Consider the following 21997-nt stretch of genomic DNA (forward strand, 5'->3'; position numbering starts at 1 on the left):
TCACCAGTCTAGCTGCCGCATTCTGGATTAGTTGTAGTTTCCGAGTCACCTTCAAAGGTAGCCCCACGTAGAGTGCATTGCAGTAGTCCAAGCGGGAGATAACCAGAGCATGCACCACTCTGGCGAGACAGTCCGCAGGCAGATAGGGTCTCAGCCTACGTACCAGATGGAGCTGGTAAACAGCTGCCCTGGACACAGATTTGACCTGTGCCTCCATGGACAGCTGTGAGTCCAAAATGACTCCCAGGCTGCGCACCTGGTCCTTCAGGGGCACAGTTACCCCATTCAGGACCAGGGAATCCTCCACACCTGCCCGCCTCCTGTCCCCCAAAAACAGTACTTCTGTCTTGGGGGCCTTGAAGTTGCCCATCTAAACAGTAAGTACCTGGACAGTAGAATAAGCAGGCACACAAATTACTTTGATCTCAAGTCTTTCCCAGTATGGTGTAAAGTACTGTATTTCTAATTAAATTTATAGACTAGTCTTCAATTTGCATCATATGTATAAATTAGCACATGCAAATATCACACAAATCTGTGTGTCCCCCTGCTTTTGGGTGTGATGCTTCCATTTTGGCTACAGAAGGATCCCCACTCAGAGAATGAGTTCACTAGGAACTGTCACTTGAATTCTTCACATGCTTTTTCTCTTTGAGCATCACAATGATTCCCGTGCTTCCTTTTCAGGAAAGCTGTCACACTAAACTATGCTGCGGTACTGTAGGAATAAGAAGATCGCCAAATGCTGAGGTAATGGCCAAGCACAGGGGAGGGACACCACTTTCACACCCGGCTTCTAAGCTGCCAGTGACACCTGGGTGGCTGCTGCTGGATACCAAATGCTGGACCAGATGGGCCTTAAGAGTGATCTAGCAAGGCTGTTATTGGGTTTGGACCTCCTGGATGCTAAATAATGGGGGAGGATGGAGATGAAGTCTCAACACCTCCTGGTGTACTCAAACCAATGCAGAACAATGACTTAATGTCAGGACCGGCTCAAGACATTTTCCTGTGTGAGTAATGGATAAGTTGGTGGCCTCCACTCCATTACACATAAAGAATCTGATTGGAATGGCACCATCAAGAAGATGAAAATGGCTCACGGAAAGTAGCTGTGGGAAATGGCTGCTTCTCCAGCAGCTGCCTCATTCTGCCTAATGGTAGGGCCAGACCTGCTTGATTGGTGGTCAGATAAAAAAATAATACAGGGCTTCTGCACCTTGAATAGTTGTGCAGAAAAGGTCACCGAGGCTCTAATATGCATACTTCTTGTTTTGCTGTTATGTTTTACTTATTCACTTGTTTTTATCCTGTATTTTATTCTGTGAACCGCCCTGAGGTCTTATGATGAAGGGTGGTACAGAAATCTGATAAACAAACAAACAAATAAAATAAAGATTCTTATACAGTATGGCTATCAGGGATAGGGACAGCCACTTGTTTTTGCTGCATTGTGCCTAAGGCACAACAAAGGAAGCTGCCTTAAACTAGTATTTGTCCATCTAAGGTTGCATACAGACTATACTTTAAAGCACATTCTATGCTCATTTCCCTCCTCAGTACTGTAATTTGTAAAGGGTTGCTGGGAATGGTAACTTTTAAGAAGCAGAGAAATAATGTGTTTCCAATGTGCTTTAAAGGTATAGTGTGTATGCCAACTAGGCTACTGTTTGCTCTGGCAAAGGATCTCTAAGGCTTCAGACAGAGGTCTATCCTACCACCTAGTCTGGGAGGGGGGAATTCTAACCCTTACCCTTGGCCCTCCAGATGTTGCTGAACTACAGCTCCCATTATCCCTGGCCACTGGCCATGCTTGCCGGGGCTGATGGGAATTGTAGTTCAGCAACATCTGGAGGACCAAAGTTTCCCCATGCCTGATTTATGGCTTCAGCTTCCACCCCATATGTCTTATTCTATAGACTACCGGGCCTGCACAGCAGATCCTGGAATCAGATAATTAGTCCCATTGACTTAAGCAATATTATACTGGTTTGTACTCTATTACATAGTATGACTGGTTTGTAGATCAGGCTGGTTGTTAGTTCCCATGGGAACGTCCCATTTTCCACTTGCAAGTTGATTTTGTTTCAATGACTGGGAAAGTTGGCCTTGATTTGACAAAAAAAGAAAAGGGGGGAAAACAAGAAAAGGTAAACAAGCAAATAATAGTAGTATCCTTGTTCCAATGTTTATGTTCAACCTCCAGGGCTTAGTAATATTAAGGAGTCCTCATACTTCAATTTTCTTTAATTTTTGTTTACCCGGATTATGTTTTCTAAGGCACTGGGAAAACTCCCACACAGGAAACAGCCCTTAGAAGAGTAAATATCTCTGCTGAGTGTTCCACAAAGACGCTGTTGTATAGTCTCTCTGCGAAGCCAATGATACTAACAACAGTAATAAAAACATTCTTTTTCAGAGAATTGGCGTCCAGTACACCCAGCTATGCATGTACTAAAATATTGTATTTGAACCAATACCTGTGGAAGGATTAAGCTTGCTGGCTAAATACCTGTGTAGAATGAAGTATAATATCACCAAAGGGGTAGCTATGTGAGTCTGCTGCTGCAAAAACAACACTTCTTGTGGCGAAGAGACTAACAGACTGATTTATTATAGCAAGAACATCTGTGTGACTTCATCAGATCCATGAAACATTATTCTCACTTGGCAGATACCTATGAAGCCTATCACCCCAGGCCAAGTTGTAGATCAGCAACATCTGAGGTGGCGGTTGGGGTGGGGTAGGATGTGGAGAATGGTTCTCGACTCTTGATATATATGTATATGTACTTATTCACATAAACACACAGGCATATGATTCCCTGACAATAAGAAATATGTGAAGAGGCTGGGAAGAATACATGGGCCAACCCCTTTCTCAGCTGCCAATGCATATATCAAGCATGTTCCCCAATCACTGTATGTTCAGTATCAGTTTGTAGAGAGATGCATGCACATGTATAAGCTTCCCTCCATGGGGATGGAAACCCTGATTGACCAGGATTCCCATTCTCACGGAAGAAGCCCTATGCGTGTGAACACATGGCCACCTTTAGACTGACGCTGAACACAGGTTTTCATTAACCCCTTCATGTGTTTGGTGTCCATAGATATTGGACACCTGAACAGAGCTACATACACCTGGTACAGAGACAGTTCTACCTATGGACCAACTGCTCAATTCTGCTTGGAAAGAATCCAAAACTCTGATTAAATCTGAATTAATCAACCAGCAATGCCAACAGGATTTCCTGGGCCCAGTATACTGATAATGGATTGAGCCCCCTACATATACCCACCCACAATCTATTGGCAAGATCTAGCTTTACCTCAGGAAAGGCTGAACCTAGGAACCTGGTGCAATTTTCATACTTGTTTCTGGTGGTTAAATAAAGTTAACCTAGCCTACCTCACAGGGCTGTTGCAAATATAAAAGGGAGAGGTGCATTTAAGATGCACAGTTTTGAGCTCCTGGGTGGAAAGGCAGGATACAAATCTACTATATCACAAATCACGTGAAGAAAAATAGACATGCACAAAGCCCAGTGGCGTAGCGTGGGTTGTCAGCACCCGGGGCAAGGCAAGTAATTTGCGCCCCCTAACCCGTGGATTTGCGCCCCCTAACCCTAACCCCCAGATGTTGCGCCCGGTGCGGCTGGCCCCCCTGCACCCCCCACGCTACGCCACTGACAAAGCCAGAAAAGCAGCTCCACCTTGCTTTTACTGCAATGTTTCATAGTCAAATTTACTACAAAATACGCCCCCCCCAGTCTACCAACTCTGATGAACAAGCAAGCAAGCAAGCAAGCAAGCAAACAAACAAACAAAACAAACTCTAAGTATGTGCACATTTGCAACTTTGGCATCAGAAATACCAACTATCAGCCTAGTCTACATCACTGGGCTGTTGTGAAGATAAAAAGCGGGAAGGGGAAGGCAACATACACAGCTTTGAGAATTTGTGGAGTGGGAGAAGCAAAATATACCGTAATTATACAACAACAGGTGATAAATACTCTAAGAGTGTGCAGTTTCACAACTCTTAGCAAAACACAAACGCACAACATTTTGCTCTCTTTGTTGAATAAAAAAGCACCACTGCTTTAAAGTTGGCCTATAGGGCACTTATGGTAACTTGCTGCAGTTGTAAGGTGCTTTTAATTTTTTTTGGCTGTATTTGCTTATTCATTTTGCATTTTATATTTTTGCTTTACTGTATATTAATAAATAACAGCCTGGTGATGACAAGCAAATAAGTAGTGATAGGGATGGGACATGAAAATTGGAGCGGGGCGGCGGCGGCGCGGAACAGGTCATTGAAATGTCACCATTTTTTCTCAGTAGGAAGGAAGCACCATTCATTTCAAGGGAGTTACTTCCAAGTAAAGCATACCAAGCAGCACATTTGGGGAGTGAGTGAAATAATGTGGACAAGGTGGAAAGTGCTTAGGCAAACATACCGCAAGGCAGACTCTCCTCCATCCAGCATCATGCTAGCAGCAGCAAGATTTCTCTGGTTTCTTCCTGCTTCTCTAAGAGGCCTCCCTTCTGAGGGGTGGTCAGCATTCCTTCCTCTGATTGCTTAGCAACACTGATTAAGCATCCTTAGCAACAGCAGCTTCTCCGTATCTGCCATCTTGGAACTGTGCTTCCATGTTTTGTTTTCTAATTTTCTTTAGAAATGCTCGATTTACCTTCATTTTATTTATTGTTTTAAATGAAAGCTCAGAGTCTGGGGCCCCTGCTTGCTTGGGGCCTAGTCAATGTGTACCCCACTGGAAACTGCAAATAATTCAAAAATGAATTCTGCTTCAGCCGTTTCACTCTGGAGCTCCTATCTGAAGCCTTTTTTTATTGAAGGACAATGTCTCTGAGATCATCAGCGGAATATCCTGGGAGACTGAAATGTTCTCCCACTGGCTTCTGAATATGGTCACTATTGTTAGATTTCTGTCCATTTACTATTTTGCTTGGAGACTGACTGGTTTCTTGCTTGCAGGTGGCAGAAGGTCATTACTGGCCCTCAATGGCAAACAGAATATTTCATGATGAGGAAGTTAATGAGTCCCCAATGTTATCAAGGCCACAGTCTTTAACCTGGAAATAAGCTCTGTGGAACTCCAAGAGACTCCTTTCTGAGCAGACATGCAGAAGACTGTGCTGCCGAGTCCTGTAACAGTGTTGCCTATGGAGATCTAGGAAAATAATGGTTTCATTTTAGGGCCTAGCCCTTGAGTTCGCCCCTCTCCTAGATAAGCCTTTGTAGCTTTGTGAGAGCCATTTTATAAAAAGAAACTGACTGTGAGGATGGGCCTACTGTCCAAGGCATTTTCATTGCCATTTCTGTCTCTCCTCCTGTTCTCCTTCCTCTTGGTTATTAAAATTTTGTAACAATATCGTGCAGTAGATCAGGAACCTTGGAAAAATCTTCAGTTATTGAAAGCAGACTTAAAACAAACATCCAGGCCTCCTCCAAACTCCTGTGAAGAAGGCCCTCTTCCTCCTCTTCCAGACTGACTTCTGGAATTTTCCTAGAGGCACAGGCTACTGAGTATGTGGTGATCGTGAGGAGGAGGGGCTCAGTCAAGATGCCCTTTGTTTGTTTTGCAATGTATTCTCCTGCTCCTAATACAGTGGTACCTCGGGTTAAGTACTTAATTCGTTCCAGAGGTCTGTTCTTAACCTGAAACTGTTCTTAACCTGAAGCACCACTTTAGCTAATGGGGCCTTCATATTATTCAAAAAGTGAACTCTTATTCACATGGAGGAAGCATAAAAGGTCTTTGACTTGGTCTAAACAAGCTTCCAAATTGCCCCCCCCCCAAATAAAAATGTCCCCTGTGGGGCATGTGCCCCATTTTGGGAACCATGGGTGTAGATATATGTGACAGTCAGCAGTGCTGAATTCAACCTTGTGGAAGCCCCATGGCAGTTGAAATGTTGGGGCGGGGCGGGGAGAGGCTTGCAAGTTATCTCCTAATAAGTTTTTGTAATTTTCTTTCGAAATCAAATCAATATTATTTTGATCTGTTGTTGTGGGGCCCCTAAAAGGCCCATAGACTATTTGATAAATCCAGTTTCTGGAGTGAAGCAGTGTGAAGTCTGTTGCCCAGCTGTGTCATGGAGATGGCAAGTGAATCTGTTTTGGGAACTGGTCTCGCCTCTGATTGTTGCTGTTGGTGGGGAAGTTGTTAAAAACGTTTTAATGGGGTTTTCCACAGGCCTCCTTTCCTGTGGGTCCTGATGATGACAGTGCAATCTGTGTCTCTCAGATAAAGGGAGGGGGAAGGCTTTAGGTACCAGAACTGCTGAAGCGTTATCTTATCAGTCATGTTCACTGTGGATTTCCTACACACTGTGAGGCCCTGAAATATATCCTTGGCAAGGCAACTGAGCTGAAGAGTCAATGGGTCTCCAAATCTGCAATAACTGTGGGTGATAAAGGATCGCCGTCCTGACAAAGAAGCCAAAGGTCAGGGAAAAGCCACAAGACCAGCCAACTGCTGATCCTCTTCGGCCCAACAAATCCCAAAGTTGTCCTGGCAATGGTAAGAGCATCTCAGCCAGAAGCAGCTGGGCAGGGATGCAGGGAGGAAAGGCGATGGGGATACTACAGGCCTTGCTGCCTTACGGAAGTTATGAGGTGGGTGAGGCCTTTGCTGTTTCTGTGAAGAGGCAATTAAACACAGAGCAGGGAAAAGGCTATGAGAGTTGCGTGCTACTTTTCTAGTGCCCACAGAGAATGAGAAGTAGTGTAGGGTTGCAGATAATTATAGGTAAAGAACCCCCTTTGTCTGAGGTGGAGTGAATATTGGCCAGAGGGGGTGAAGGCCTTGACCTGCTGCCATGTCTATCACCCACAGGGTGAAATCCTCCTCGGTACAGTATCTAGTTAGGTTATTTGGTTTATACTTTACTTTGCCCTGAAAAAGGTGAAGAAGCATCCATTTGATTAGAGTATGGTGACTGTATATTATAATGAGATATTCTGTCAGGGTCTACCCTGCAGTTATTAAAGTAGTGAATGTATATAGACCAAGAAAATTTTAATAAAAGAGTAAGTTAAGACAATTTGGAGTATGCAGGAAAGGAGGAAAAGAAATGTATGGAACTGCAGAAAGGGGGGAAGGGAGTCAAAGTTGAAAATGTTAAAATTATGGTTAAATAATTCTAGATGTGGATAAATGAAATAATGATGATGATGATGATGATGATGATGATGTAACTGCCCTCTCCAGTGTATAACTATAACAATATGTAATGGTTTTAACAAAAGCACTGGTCTGATGTGTTGACTGAAAATAATACGTAGGAAACTGGTATAGCTTGCAGGCTAAGAGTCGTTTAAGAAGTCCCTGGTTTCTGCATATACCGTATTTTGCGCCCCATAAGACGCTCCGGCCCATAAGACGCACCTAGTTTTTTTGGGGGGAAATAAAGAAAAAAAAAATTATTTCCCCCCCCCCCCAGGTGCGGGGCTGGAAGAACCAGGTCGGGGAACAGAGGGAAGGCACGCTCTGCCTCCCCGCTGTCCCCCGAGCTTGTGGGGCTGGCGATGGGGAGAAGTGCACCAGTCCCGGGAGGGCAGGCAGCTCTGCCCTGCCATCCCGAGCGGGGCAGGACTTAGCGCACCGCTCGGGATGGCGGCGTAGACCCGCCTGCAGTCCCGGGAGGGCAGGCAGCTCTGCCCCGCCATCCCGAGCGGGGCAGGACTTAGCGCACCGCTCGGGATGGCGGCGTAGACCCGCCTGCAGTCCCGGGAGGGCAGGCAGCTCTGCCCCGCCATCCTGAGCGGGGCAGGACTTAGCGCACCGCTCGGGATGGCGGCGTAGACCCGCCTGCAGTCCCGGGAGGGCAGGCAGCTCTGCCCCGCCATCCCGAGCGGGGCAGGACTTAGCGCACCGCTCGGGATGGCGGCGTAGACCCGCCTGCAGTCCCGCGACGGCAGGCAGCTCTGTGCCGCCATCCCGAGCGGGGCAGGACTTAGCGCACCGCTCGGGATGGCGGCGTAGACCCGCCTGCAGTCCCGCGACGGCAGGCAGCTCTGTGCCGCCATCCCGAGCGGGGCGGGACTTAGCGCACCGCTCGGGATGGCGGTGTAGACCCGCCTGCAGTCCCGCGACGGCAGGCAGCTCTGTGCCGCCATCCCGAGCGGGGCAGGACTTAGCGCACCGCTCGGGATGGCGGCGTAGACCCGGGATTGCAGGCAGCTCTGCACAACCCTCGGAGCCGGTCTCCCGAGGGTTGCGCAGAGCTTCCTGAAGCCTGGAGAGCGAGAGGGGTCGGTGCGCACCGACCCCCCTCGCTCTCCAGGCTTCAGCGAAAGCCTGCATTCGCCCCATAAGACGCAGGCACATTTCCCCTTCATTTTTGGAGGGGAAAAAGTGCGTCTTATGGGGCGAAAAATACGGTACTTATTCAGAAGAAGGAAATCCTTGAATTCAGTGGGGCTTTGTCCCATGTGGGTAATTCTGGGATTGCAACCTTTTTAGTCAAACTATTACCTCTCGGATTCTACCTCTATCTATAATATAGCCTATCTTACAGGGCATTAGTTTGTTAATGTTTGTGAAGTGGCTGGAACATCTGAAGTACATTACTGTATCTAAAATCTGGAAATAAATTCAGTCCATTCTGAAACAGCAAAGATGTCACCATTTATTGAATTCTGTATCTTCAGTATCTGTATCTTCTCTGCTGTCAGAGAAATGTAATGCTTTCCAGTTGCATCTATAGTAACAATTGAGACAGCAAAAATTCTCATGCTGCTCATATATAATTGAGGGTGCTTGGTGACGCATAAAGTTCAATCCTGATGTGACACTCCCAGCCACCCCTAAAAAAAAATCTGTCTGCTTTGGAGCAGGACAAACAAAATGGACACCCATAATACAAAATGGACACCCATTATCTAGTTAAGCAGCAGCAAAATTCCAATAGCTCTGTTTTTACTTTTAAAATATAATGTAATCATTTATATTAATTTAAGTAACTATGTAAGTATAGTTCTATAGAACGTATGCTCACTTGTGGATCAGTGGTTATGGAAGTGATAGTTTTTGTGAACTATCACACTTGCTCCTTCTACCAGTTCATGGATGGTAGAAATAAAGCCTTTTCTCCGAAACTATTCCTTGAGTGTCTGTTGACTCCCACTTCCCTTTCCCGGGGGCAATATTTTTCCCACCCGAGGGCAAAGCCTCATAAGGCTACAATAGCAGTGCTAGCAGTGATCTACTTCACTCTTTCAGTACTCAACCCTTTCGCACAGCCTCACACATTGCATTTGGGTTACACATAGGCATCTGGTTGGCTGCCATGAGAACAGGATGCTGGACTAGATAGGCCAACAGGATCTTCTTACTACCTTATTGAGATGACCTGCTGTGCTTGCTCATGGCTCAAATCCTTCTTCAGAAAAGAATGGGGTGCATAACATCAGTCCCTATGTTTGGCTGGCAGTATGAAGCCTTTGCATTGCCCAACATACTGAAATCTTTGCCTTCTGTCCAGGGCCAACCCATTACATTTTGCTTCCTGAGACAAAGTACAAGATGGCGTTCTCCCCTCCCACAGCTCTCCCAATGTACAGAAACTGACTGGACTGGCAGTTGAATTTGGTGATGGGATAGTGCCCCTCCATACACCTGAGAGCAGCAGACTGGTGTAGGAGATATAGCTCTTGCTGTACAGCAGAGTTATCCATGGTGATATCCTCCAGATATTACTGGACTCCAACTCCCATCAGTCCCAGCCAGCATGTCCAATGATAATTGATAATGGTTGTAGTCCAGCAAAATATGGAGGGCATCATGTTGGCTTTTCCTGCCCTAGAGCTTCTGCTGTATGTTTAATGGTAAGGCTGCCCCTGCTTTTCTCTTTGCTTTGTTAATGAAATAGTACATCCCTGCTTCAGCCATTTGACTTGGGAGATCCTGTGCTAAAGAACATCCCCTCTGTTAAAGACATATGTTTAATATGCCTAAAATATTATGCTTGTACGCATTGAAGTTAAAATGCTATGCAGAGAGGTTTGCATTAGGCAAGCTTGGTGTTTCTGTTTCAGTCTTTAGGCTAATCAATGATTGCAGGGGAAACCCAAGGGATCTCTCACAGCAGGAAGGTAAAACTTGAGAACTCAGTGTTTTAGTTAGTCCTTTCAGCCAGCAGCAGCAGAAGCTCATCTCAGTGATCCTGAGCAAGCAAGATGCTTGGATAGGATCTCTCTCTCTCTGAGACCAGAGAGAGGAGAGTTTTTGGACTGTAATGATGACTAAAAAGAAGACTGGGCCACATTGCTAGTTTGTTAAATTGCAATATATTACTTTGTATTTTTGCAATGTTTTATTTTGTAACTAGCCTAAGACAGTTTTACAGTAAAACTTTTGAAACTCATTCATTTCTACTCTGCATTAGGTACAGAGCAGTCATTCCACTTGCAACAACTTTTAACACCCTTTAAAATCAATTCAGTTATGGTTGCCCTCGATCCCGGCATTACCTGGAGAGCAAGATTGCAGTTTTGAGGTGGATGGATGGGAAAAACACACTCTGGGTTTTTATGGAGCAAACGTCACTCCCCCCATTTTCATTATACGGCACAAATATTTAATAAGGTATTTGTTCTGATTAAACTTATAAGGCAGAGCACAGCACATTGGTTTCTGATTCCCTTTCCTAATTGTTATTCAAGAGTGTATGGACATATGTCTTGGCTGACCCTTCTTGATTCTGCCTGTAGGCATCCCAGATCGCTGTGTTTCTACATTCTCCAGGGTCATTTCTTTCACTTCTTTGGAACATCATTTCTGGAGCAGATTGGGGAATAGAGATCTATTAAGTTTCTAGCAGTTCTTTCACCTGGTTGGAACAGCCTGCTTGGCTACACACTAAAGGATAAAAAGCCTGATGGCCATAAGGTCAAACTTTCAGAGAGAATAAAGCAGGCTTGTGGTATAAGCTGAATATTAATGTCTAGACTGCTGCCTATATTGCAAGCAGAATGCTACAGATACTTCACTAACAGGGGCTGCTTGAAGTCCCACCGCTGAAATTACCCTTGAAAAATGGCAAGGAATATCAGAGTGTAAAGGATTCATTTGCATTCCTTGCCCTACTGTTTTGTTCTTAACATCATTGCTTTTTTGTTTTATACTTAATATTGAATTATTTTTGTTGTTTATTTTTATATCGCCTTTTTGCTCCAAGGAGCCCCACGTATACCTCCAAACAGGTTTTTAAAAAACCTTGCTGAGAATTTCCCTTCCACAACCATACCATCATCTGAAATGGTACTTCTGAGCACAAGCTCTGTGAAGAAGGACCTCCCTTTTCTCTAATTGTGTGACTTTTAAATGGACCAAAACCCAGTTTTCTAGGAAACACCTTTATGCTACAGATAATCACCATAACACAGCATTTTTCAGAGAGGCAGCTGTGTTAATCTGATGCACCAAAAACAAAGAAGAATCTTGTGGTACCAATGTAGACTAACCAATTCTATTACAACATAAGGTTTTGTGGACTCGAGCTCACTTCATTGTATGCCTTTTATTTCAGAACCACCACAGTTCCACAGATGTTGGTGAAAGATGTCATCAATCCCCAGAGCCCTTGTTTTTCTAAAAAAAAATGATAATAGTAATCTCTCATCCTCTGTAACACAAGAGGTTTAAGGGAAGTGTGAGGACCATAGCAGGAGGCTGCTGTCTCATATTTCATACCTGTTGCAATACATTTGTTTTTTTCCACCAGATTGTGTACCAGCAGACGTGAAAATCGATAAGGCTACCATCTGGTGTGCAACGCAATGTAAAACATGCTTACCTGATGAACTTTGACCACCTGCACCCACTAGAAAATATTTCTATTCATTAGCGTTTAATATTTTTCAGTTCTTCACAAATATAGATCAGCCACGCTGATGTTTGCAAATCTACAGCAGTCTTTTTAAAGTTTCAGTTCACTTACAGAGCATTTTGTTCTGGTGCTTGCAGAAGTGGGGAACATATTAATGGGTTGTTGTGTGTGAATGAAGAAAACATGGTACAAAATTGACCTGAAATTCGAGAAAGAACAAACAGGATATTTTTGGTTTGGTCTTTTTATTTATACACATACTATATAAACTGAGTGAGATTTGAAAACGTGTATGCTAGAGTAAGTATATATTTTTTCCTTTGGCAGATTCATAATGCTGCTTTAGTATCCCGCAGAGGGATTTGACTAGCTTGATTAGTTTTTAATTTTTTAAAGCTGAGTAAGAGATTGGAATACTTCAGAGATGCCATGTGGCTTTGTAAAAATCCTACTAAAATTTGAAATGCATGAACCAAGACAGCAGAACATCATACCCTGTTAGTGTAATATTTCTGTTGTAAAGAATATAATTTTGATTTAATTGTAACTCGTGGAACTCCTGGAGCATTGTGAAGGGGGCAGGCGTTTGGGAGTTGAATTGCAAGTTTGCATTGCAGACAATGGTGCAAACCAACCCCCCAAAATCAGGTCTAGGAGTATATAGCAGACATTCTCCTTGGTGCTATTAAGAGTAGATGTGCAATTAGCAATGCACCTATGAAAAGAGATGCATAGCTAGGGGCTAGGGAGGCCAATCAATGCCAGTTGATTGGTGCCTCACCTGCTCCTCTTTAATGTCACTTTCGAACCTACTCTTCCTTGATAGGGAAGGGGTGGAGGCAGTCCAGTGTATGCCTTAACATCTTTGACTCAGGACCAGTGAACTACATTGGAGGTCTGTTTTCCCCTGTAGTACAATGGAGGTCAGGAAGGAGTCAGGTCATGACCCAGTTTAAAGAGCATCTGTGGCTGAGTGGACAGAGACAAGAGTGCTCCAATGTGAACTTGAGACTGTTTAGACAAGAGTCAGCTATGGTTGGAATAGGAAAATGAATGAAGGACGCCCTAGTTCCATCCCTATATTTCAGAGCCGTAACCTTTTGCTAGAGTGCCAGTTCTCTAAAATGGCGAGAATACTAATTTAGACAAGTAGCTATATACGCCTGTAAGAACAGAAAACTCAAGTGGCACCACAGAGGGAAGCAGATTTATTTGGTTTGAACTGGAAATGGCAACATCCTGCAATGCAAGATGCTTGGAGTTGACTGTGATTTGAAAGGGTATGTTCCCAGAGGTGCACTAGACAGTGGATAGCACAAGTTCAGATACATTTGCTGGAGCGTGATTATTAACAAGAGCTTATAATTAATTAAATAATATTACACAATTAATGTGATTTTTACTAATTAATCAAGCTATAAATTGAGCCATGGGCCTCCACAGCTAAGAGGAAGGGGATCTAACAATGTAACTGATTAATTATAATTGATTAATCAGTTACAGTTGTACAGTGCTACCTTGGGTTACAGACGCTTCAGGTTGCAGACTCTGCTAACCCAGAAATAGTACCACGGGTTAAGAACTTTGCTTCAGGATGAGAACAGAAATTGCGCGGCGGTGGCACGGCAGCAGCGGGAGGCCCCATTAGCTAAAGTGGTACCTCAGGTTAAGAACAGTTTCAGGTTAAGAACGGACTTCCAGAATGAATCAAGTTCTTAAACCGAGGTACCACTGAAGTTGATTAATCTGCCAGTCAAAAGCTGTAACCCTTACGTTTGAAATTACTGAAGCACTAGGTAAAATACAAACAATGGCAAACACTTACAAGCAATGACAGGAAGGGCAGACAGACATCTTTTATGCCAACAGTTGAACGAAGAAGACTCCTTTTGTGCATTGTGATTCTAGGATGGTTTGTGCTTGTAGGTTTTACAGAGGTGAGGAAATGAGAAGTGGGGAAATGGTTCCTATGCTTATGCAAGTCTTATGACAATAAGAAGAACAGTGCCATTTAAGACTCAGAGAAGAGAGGGCACTGTAGCTATATGAGATCAGAAAGTTATACCAAATCAGACCATTGGTCCATCCAGCCCAATGCTGTTATCATTAACTGGCAGTGGCTGCCCAGGGTTCTGATAGAAGTCTTTCCCAACCCTACTTGGATAAATTGGGGATTGGTTTGTGGCCCATATAACATTTCCTTAATGCTCCACCTGATAGAATACAGATGGAGCATCTTTGAGGAAGCTGCAGACATTAATTGCTATTCATGGGTGTAGTCAGGATTTATTTTAGGGGGGCAAGCTTTATGTTGGTGGGGCAGAACCAATATATCTGTGATACAACTGGTCAGTTAGTTAAGTATTTCTATTTATTTACTTGATTTAGGGGGGGGGCACATGCTCCTCAGCTACACACATTTGCTATTGGCTTAAAAGTCCCATATGATTTAGAGTTGGTAAATGTCAGAAGGAATCATAGGAAAATGTGTTTCACATGGGTTGAAATGAAAGGGACTGGGGAAGAATATGTATGTATAATGTTTTTGTCCTGCCATGTAGTATTTTTATTATTACTTTTGTCATTGGGTATTATTGTTGTGCCCAACTTTCAAAGTGGATTGAACAGGCTAACCTTTTCAGTTGCTTGTCCCCAGGCAAAACTTTGAGGCCTATGAGATGTGGATGCTCAACAAATAACTTCGTTTTGCAGGGCTAGATGTAGCTATCTGCGTGGTAGTTGTTTACATTTAACCACCAGGAGGGATACACACAGAGACATGGTTAAGCTTGGGATTATAATAGCGACCATGGTCACTACTAATCAGTGAAACCCTTATAGCCAGAATTTCAAGCCAATGTATGAAGTGCGTATACAAACCCTGGGAAGATGGGAATTTGAATAGTATTAACTATGCTTAGCACTGATGCACTTGTGATGGGGGGGCGGTCTTACAAGAGAATTTTCATTGAGGGAAAGAGGGAAGGGGAGGTAGCGAATGATTCTGAGTTTGACTTGGAACCAGCATTAAAGTCTACACTGGACTAATGTGCCTGCAAATTTGGTGTTAAAAGTATAGTCACCTATGGAGAATTTAGCTTTTATTGGTATGCTTTCATCATCAGGCTTCTTCATATGCCTGCATCATAATTCTGCCACCTATAACAGGTACCTTTCCTTTCATTCATCTCACACAGTGTTTCAGTCTGGTCCCTAAGGTACTGGGTTCGAGACATGTTTTATTAACATTCTAGAGTTGTTCTCTCCTGACTAACCGACCATTAGCTGGCTCACTGATCCTTAACTGCAGATCACTCTCTTATTTAGGCTACATTTCCCTTAGGTTCCAAAATAATTAGTCTCACGGCTATGGATGGGATTTCCTGTCAAGTGATGTGAATATAGATGGAGTACCTCATTCTATGCTAGTAAGCAACTTTATTCATGTTGTATATTCCTTTTATTTTAAGAATTGCAGACTCCCATAATTCCGATTCAACTTTCATACTTAAAAAACACAAAACAAACCAACCCCCAAAGCAGAGAAGTGGGTTTATATTTGCCTCCCAGCACAATTTCTGGTAAAGTAAAGCAATAATTACCTATAGCTAAATGCTTTGAGGAATACTTTCAAAATTAACTGGAATTTGTCTATTGAATATTGCAAAGACAGTTTAAGCTGTTAAAATATTAAATGTTTTTATTGTTTTGAATTTGAAAATGTGTCATTCTATAAGGCTTTATTATGAAAACCGGGCTATGAAAATATGTTGTAGAAGCATAAAAACAGTAATAATAATATCAGATGCTCTATCACCCATAATTGTTAACATATTTACTCTCTCTCCCTCCTTCACACACCCTTTCCCCAGCAAGCAAATACAGTGCTGGACACTGAATCAGGAATTGGTCAACTTTACATTTCCTTGCTTTTTTTGGTTTTTAGTTATTCCTAACCTACAGCCTTGATACAGTAGTCATAAGAATCAATATAATTTATTTGTGGTTTTGATACAACTGGCACATAAGTATACTATAGTTAGACTTTGAGGTGTACTCTTTGCACTCTCCAGTACCCCTTTCATAATTCTTATTTCCTTCCTACTTTTTTGCCCTTACCACTTTCATTACTTCTCACTACCAGGAAACCTTCTTTCATGCTGTCCTCTGAATGGTCTGCAAACGTCTGCTGATCAGCTATACAATCCCTGTTCACTGCAGAGGATTCTGGGGCAGCTTGGCCTGTTGACCCTAGTTACACCTCTCTGCAATCTGTTTTCTACTTCATACTTACATGGCAGAAGCAATTGCTGTGGGTCGGTCATTCCTTGATGCATCTTCCCAAGATACAGGTATGTCATCTAAAACACGTCTTCCATAGGAAGTGATGTTGATGTCTATTCGCTGCTTAGAGTGTGGAGCCAACCCTGAGAATGTCTCTGCCTCTATGAAGCACCCAGTGCTTCCCATGAGGGCTCCATTCATTCATTCATTCATTCATTCATTCATTCATTCATTCATATCATTACATTTATGTCACCCTTTCCTCCCAGGTGGTGCGCCTTGATCCATAACATCCCTGTGAGGTAGGTTACTGAGAGACAATGACTGGCTCAGGGTCACACTGTGAACTTCATGTCTGAGTGGGGATTTGAACCCTGCTCTTTCAGGCCCTTGTTTGGCACTCTAATGCTGCGCTGGTTCTTATGCTGTAAGAGAAGAGCAAGAATACTTGCTTTATCACAGCTCTTACTTCACTTCTATCTTAATGGTTCCTCTACCTCCATGCAAATCTGTAGGAAGTGGGTTTGTACTAGGTTTCCTGGCCAGCTTTACAGATCCCAGTTGGAGCCCCTAATAGTGTATTGGAAGTCAACTCCACCATTTCTTTTAAGGATCTACAGTGGGCCACTTACTAGTTCTTCCTTCTTCCTTTACACATCCCTACTTGGAAAAGCTTTCTCTGCCATTTTTCTCCTTTTTGGTGAGTTTCCACTTGGCTGCATAGAATGTCTGTTTAGCAATTGCAAATGCATTTTTCTGACAAAAAGATTGGTTTCAAATTAACCTTTTCATTATACATGGCAGTTAAGTTCTACTGGCAGTAACACTGTCCACAACATTTCTACTTCTCTGTCGCTCTGATAGTCTAGATCAGGGTTTCCCAAACTTGGCTCTCCATCTGTTTTTGGACTTCACATGCAGCTGCTGGGTGACCTTGAGCTAGTCACACTTCTCTCTGAGCCTCACTCACCTCACAGAGTGTTTGTTGTGGAGGAGGAAGGGAAAGGAGATTGTTAGCCGCTTTGAAACTGTTTAGGGTAGTGATAAAGCGGGATATCAAATCCAAACTCCTCCTCCTTCTCTTCTTCTTCTTCTACAACTCCCATCACCCCTAGCTAGCAGGACCAGTGGTCAGGGGTGATGTGGGGGGGGGGAGTTGTAGTCAAAAAACAGATGGAGACCCAAGTTTGGCAAACCCTGGTCTGGATGCTGCAACTGGCATGGGCAACAGAAGCTTTTGGTACTGACTCTGATTAAGGTGGGACGCGGGTGGCCCTGTGGGTTAAACCACAGAGCCTAGGACTTGCCGATCAGAAGGTCGGCGGTTCTAATCCCCGCAACAGGGTGAATGAATGAATGAATGAATGAATGAATAAATTTATTACGGTCATAGACCAGAAAGAAAAGAAAAAAACATAAAAGGCAGCAATAATTTACGAGGGAATGATGGTGTCAATTAAAAGTTGTAAAATTATACATAAAACAATACACATATACACACACACACACACACACACACACATATATATATATACTCATATGCACTACAGTATATGTATGGGCTAAAAAAAAAAAGGGGGGGCTTGTGCAGGGGTCAGATCTTTTACTTTTTTACAGCTAATGCCCTCCGCTTGATCGCGGCCGCAGAAAACTTGGCCACTTTCAGTGTTACTTCTGGATTTTTATCTCCTAGTAGGATTTTCAGCCGCTGAGATTCAGATCGACCTGGAAATTTCTGAACGATAGGGGAGATAAACAGTAACCTGATATCCCCGTAAAGGTCGCAGTGTAACAACACATGTGAAGCCGTTTCCACCTCCTTCAGACCACATGGGCAAACTCGTTCAGCATAGGGTGTGCCCTCGTATCTGCCCTTTAGTAAGGCAGATGGCAATACATCAAATCTGGTAAGGGTAAACGCCCGCCTATATTTTGCGATTTGTAGGTCCAACAAATATGGGGTTAGATTAAACCCTTTTCCATAATCTTGGATAGCTGGGTATTTATCTATCTTGCTCATATGGTCCTGAAGCTCTACATCTCCTATTCGCTGTCTCACCATCATTTTAGCCTTTTCAAAACCTGAGGCTATGAGTTCTTGTGGGGAAAGCCCCAGGCCCCTCAGTTTTTCATAAAGCGACAATCTCCATTTAGACTGGAACGGGTCTAGTAGAGTCAATGGAGCCACTCCCACTGGGAAAAATATGAGTTTTAGCCAGAAGTGAATCTTCAGGATCCATATCCTGGCATTAATAGGGAGTTGACCCACCTCCAGCCTAATGGCAGTGTTAGAGACACAGGTAGGTAACCCTAATAGGGAACGATAGAATTTAGTTTGTACAGATTCCAGGGAGTTGAGTTTTTGACAATTAAATATCTGGGTGCCATACATCAATTGTGGAAGTGTTTTTGCAATAAAGACCTGGGAGGCAGCAGGAACATATTGACCTCCTTTTCTGTAAAAGAATCTTATGATAGCTCTAGAAGATCTTTGCGCATTTACAATGGAATTCTTAATCTGATGGCACCAAGATCCCTTCTCATCAAAAATTATTCCAAGATATCTAAAAGATGTTACTTGCTCAATAGATTGGTTATTAATTTTCCATTTGTGCCGGAGTTTTCTCTTGGAGAACACCATAATTTTTGATTTAGTGTAATTTATTATTAGGTGTTCAGCTTCGCAATACTCTGTAAGAGCTCGTAAAAGTTTTCTTAGACCCACACAAGAGAAGGAAATAAGTGCCGCATCATCTGCGTACAGAAGGACCGGGATTGGTGTATTATTTAGGTTTGGGGAATGAGTACTTGCTTCCTCCATCTTTCCGACGAGGGAGTTTATATAGAAGTTAAAAAGAATAGGGGCAAGAACACCGCCTTGCTTAACACCATGGAGACTTTGGATTTCCTTTGATAGGTTCCCATAACGGTCGCATCTAACACGGAGCCGAGTATTTTCATGTAGTCTACGGATAAGAAGCAAAAGACGTCTATCGATGTTTGTGACCTTTAGTTTTTCCCAAAGTCTGTGCCGGGGTATCGAGTCGAAGGCTGATTTGAAATCTATAAAGGCTACATAGAGAGAGCCTCCTTTCTTTGAGGTGTATTTCTCCACTAGATGTTGCAATACCAATCCTTGGTCTAGAGTTGATCTATGTGCCCTGAAACCAGCCTGGGCTTCCTTTAGGATGTGCTCCTGTTCCAGCCAGTCCGCGAACTTTTCACGTAAGTGAGTTGCATAAAGTTTGCTGATGATGCTTAAGAGACTGATTGGTCTGTAATTGGCTGGATCAAGTTTACAGCCTTTCTTGAATATGGGAACGATGATTGCCAATCCCCAGTCCTCTGGTATTATTGCTGTTTGATCTATGCTGGTGAAAAGGGTGGCAAGGACTGGGGCCCACCAGTCAATATTGGCTTTGAGAAGTTCAGGAGAGATGTTATCTGCTCCCGGGGCTTTTCTGTGTTTGAGTGCCTGAATAAGCCTCCTAATCTCCGCGACCGACACCGGAGGCCACTCATCACCTGCCGCACACTGTATTAGTGGCTGTGTCAAAGGCAGAGCTGAGTATGAAGATTGGAAAAATGCCTCCCAAGTCCCTGCAGGTATAGTATACTCCACTTCTAAGGAAGTAGATCGCACTCCATTTGCTACCAGTCTCCAGAAGGTGGCCGAATCTCTCTCTCTGGATGCATCTATTAGGCATTTCCAATCTCTTTTCTGTGCCAGGAGTTTTTTTTTTTTGATCAAAATTTTATAATTTCGTTTATCTTCAAACCAGCCCGTGGGAAGTTGGGGTAAATTGGCAGATCTATAATTCTTGTATTTTTTCAGTAAATTTAACTTCATATCCTGACATTCTTGATCAAACCAGGGTTTGGAGTTTTTATATACTGGGGATTGCCTACTTGGCCTGTTCCTTTTTTCCTTCAGGGAGTCTTGAAGGAGTAAAATTAACTCCTGAAATAAATTTATCTTTAATTCATGGCTTGAGGAAGTTATAAGGTTTTCTCTCTTAGTGAGGAATTCCTTTGAGCATAGCTTACTTGAAATTTCCTTATGCAATTTATCTGTCCATCTGATGCGCGAATATCTGAGCTCCAAAGCTGTAGGGCTCGAATGCTCGATTTTTTCAGCGCAGGATAAATCCTTTCCCGCAGCTACGAGTGCACTTAATGGCAGATGGTCACTGTCTAAGCGCTCCTCCACTTTGCATTCCAGAACTTTGTTTTGAAGATCATACGACACGATTATATAATCAATTGTGGAGGCGCCATTGTTAGATATAAATGTGAATTCTCCGACCTTCTCCCCCTCTGTACGGCCATTTAGTATAACCAAGTCCAACTTATTGACCAAGTGTAATAGGCATAAGCCGGCATAATTGCAGCCTTTATCCTTTGAGGTTCTAGCTGGTATTGGGTGGGTTTCCTCTATAATGGGGACTGTTTCGTGGAAATGGGCACACAAAGCCTCATCAGATTGTCCAGTTCTGGCATTTAGGTCACCTGCCACCACTACGGAGGCATCAGGAAAAAGATTTAGTAGTTTATCAAGATACTGTTCTAACTGAGCCCGTATTTCTTATCAATCTTTTCTCTCTTTGTGGGGGTAGGTATACATTAATCAGCAGCAAGCTGTGGGTTCTCCACTGTACTTGCACAGCTGTGGCCAGATGGTCTAGTGGGTCTAGTTTTTTAAATATGGCCCTTAGCCTTGTTGAGATTAAAGTAACTAACCCACCTTTAACTCGCCCCCCTCTAGTACTTAAAAGACCTGGGAGGGGGAACGCAGAGAAACCATTTAACTCCACTTCACTTGTGCTCCAGGTCTCCTGGAGAAACACAATATCATGTCTCTGAATATATTTAACAAAGGATTGGTCAGAAACCCTCTTTTGCCAACCTGCAATATTCCAAGTTAGCAAGGCAAGGTTGCACGTTGTCTTGCCAGAAATTGATCTTAGTCAATTTGCCTTTAAAAGATTTATTGGGCCTATCTTTTTATCTGTTGGTTGGATTTCATTCATTTTGGCAATGTCCATAGATGTGTTATCGCCCAGGTACTCAATGGAATCAGTTGAAGGGTGCAGCGTGCTAACATTAGTGATCAGTACTCCTTTTTTTGGCGAATCTACCTTGAGGTGTTCTATTTGACTGATACCAAGTTCATCCTCATCCAGGTATCTCATGCTGGTCCAAGAACGCGTTGTGGTTGTCATAGGGATGGTTTCCTTCTTAGATGGTAGATTGTTACTGTCCCTTACGCACTGTGTTAGATCTGTTGCTGTCAGGTTTATCTCTGCAGCTGCAGAGGTATTATAAGGGTAGTCTTTCGTGGTTGCCATAAAGATGGTTTCCTTCTTAGATGGTAGTTTATCCCTTGCGCACTGTGTTAGATCTGTTGTTAACAGGTTTATCTCCGCAATTGTAGAGGTATTATAAGAGTAATCTTTCATGGGGTCTATCTTGGCTTTTTCAGAGAGGTTCTCTTTCTTTAATTGGTCCGTTGCCGGTTCTTTCTCTCTTACTTTTTCCTGAGCATTCATCTCTGTTAACTTATTTCTAAGGGTCTCCAATCTTCTCAAGATCTCAGATTGGGCAAGGAAAGGCAACAATCCAAACTGATTTATTAATGCCTTTTCTTCTGGATAGAAGTTATCCATCCCCTCATTAGGCAATCTCATCTCCTGTCTTAATTTCAAGGACCCTTGCTCAGTATGTTCCAGTTTGTCTTTTGAGTGTCCTCTCTCCTCCTTTGGTTTACAAGTAAGTCTTATCTCAGCTGTCGTAAACTCATCAGGGAACAATTTCAAACATGTGCTGTTTTCGAAAAATCTTGTTACCATTA

The sequence above is a fragment of the Podarcis bocagei genome (genome assembly GCF_964188305.1).
Source record: "Podarcis bocagei genome assembly, chromosome: 6".
In the NCBI taxonomy this organism is placed as follows: Eukaryota; Metazoa; Chordata; class Lepidosauria; order Squamata; family Lacertidae; genus Podarcis; species Podarcis bocagei.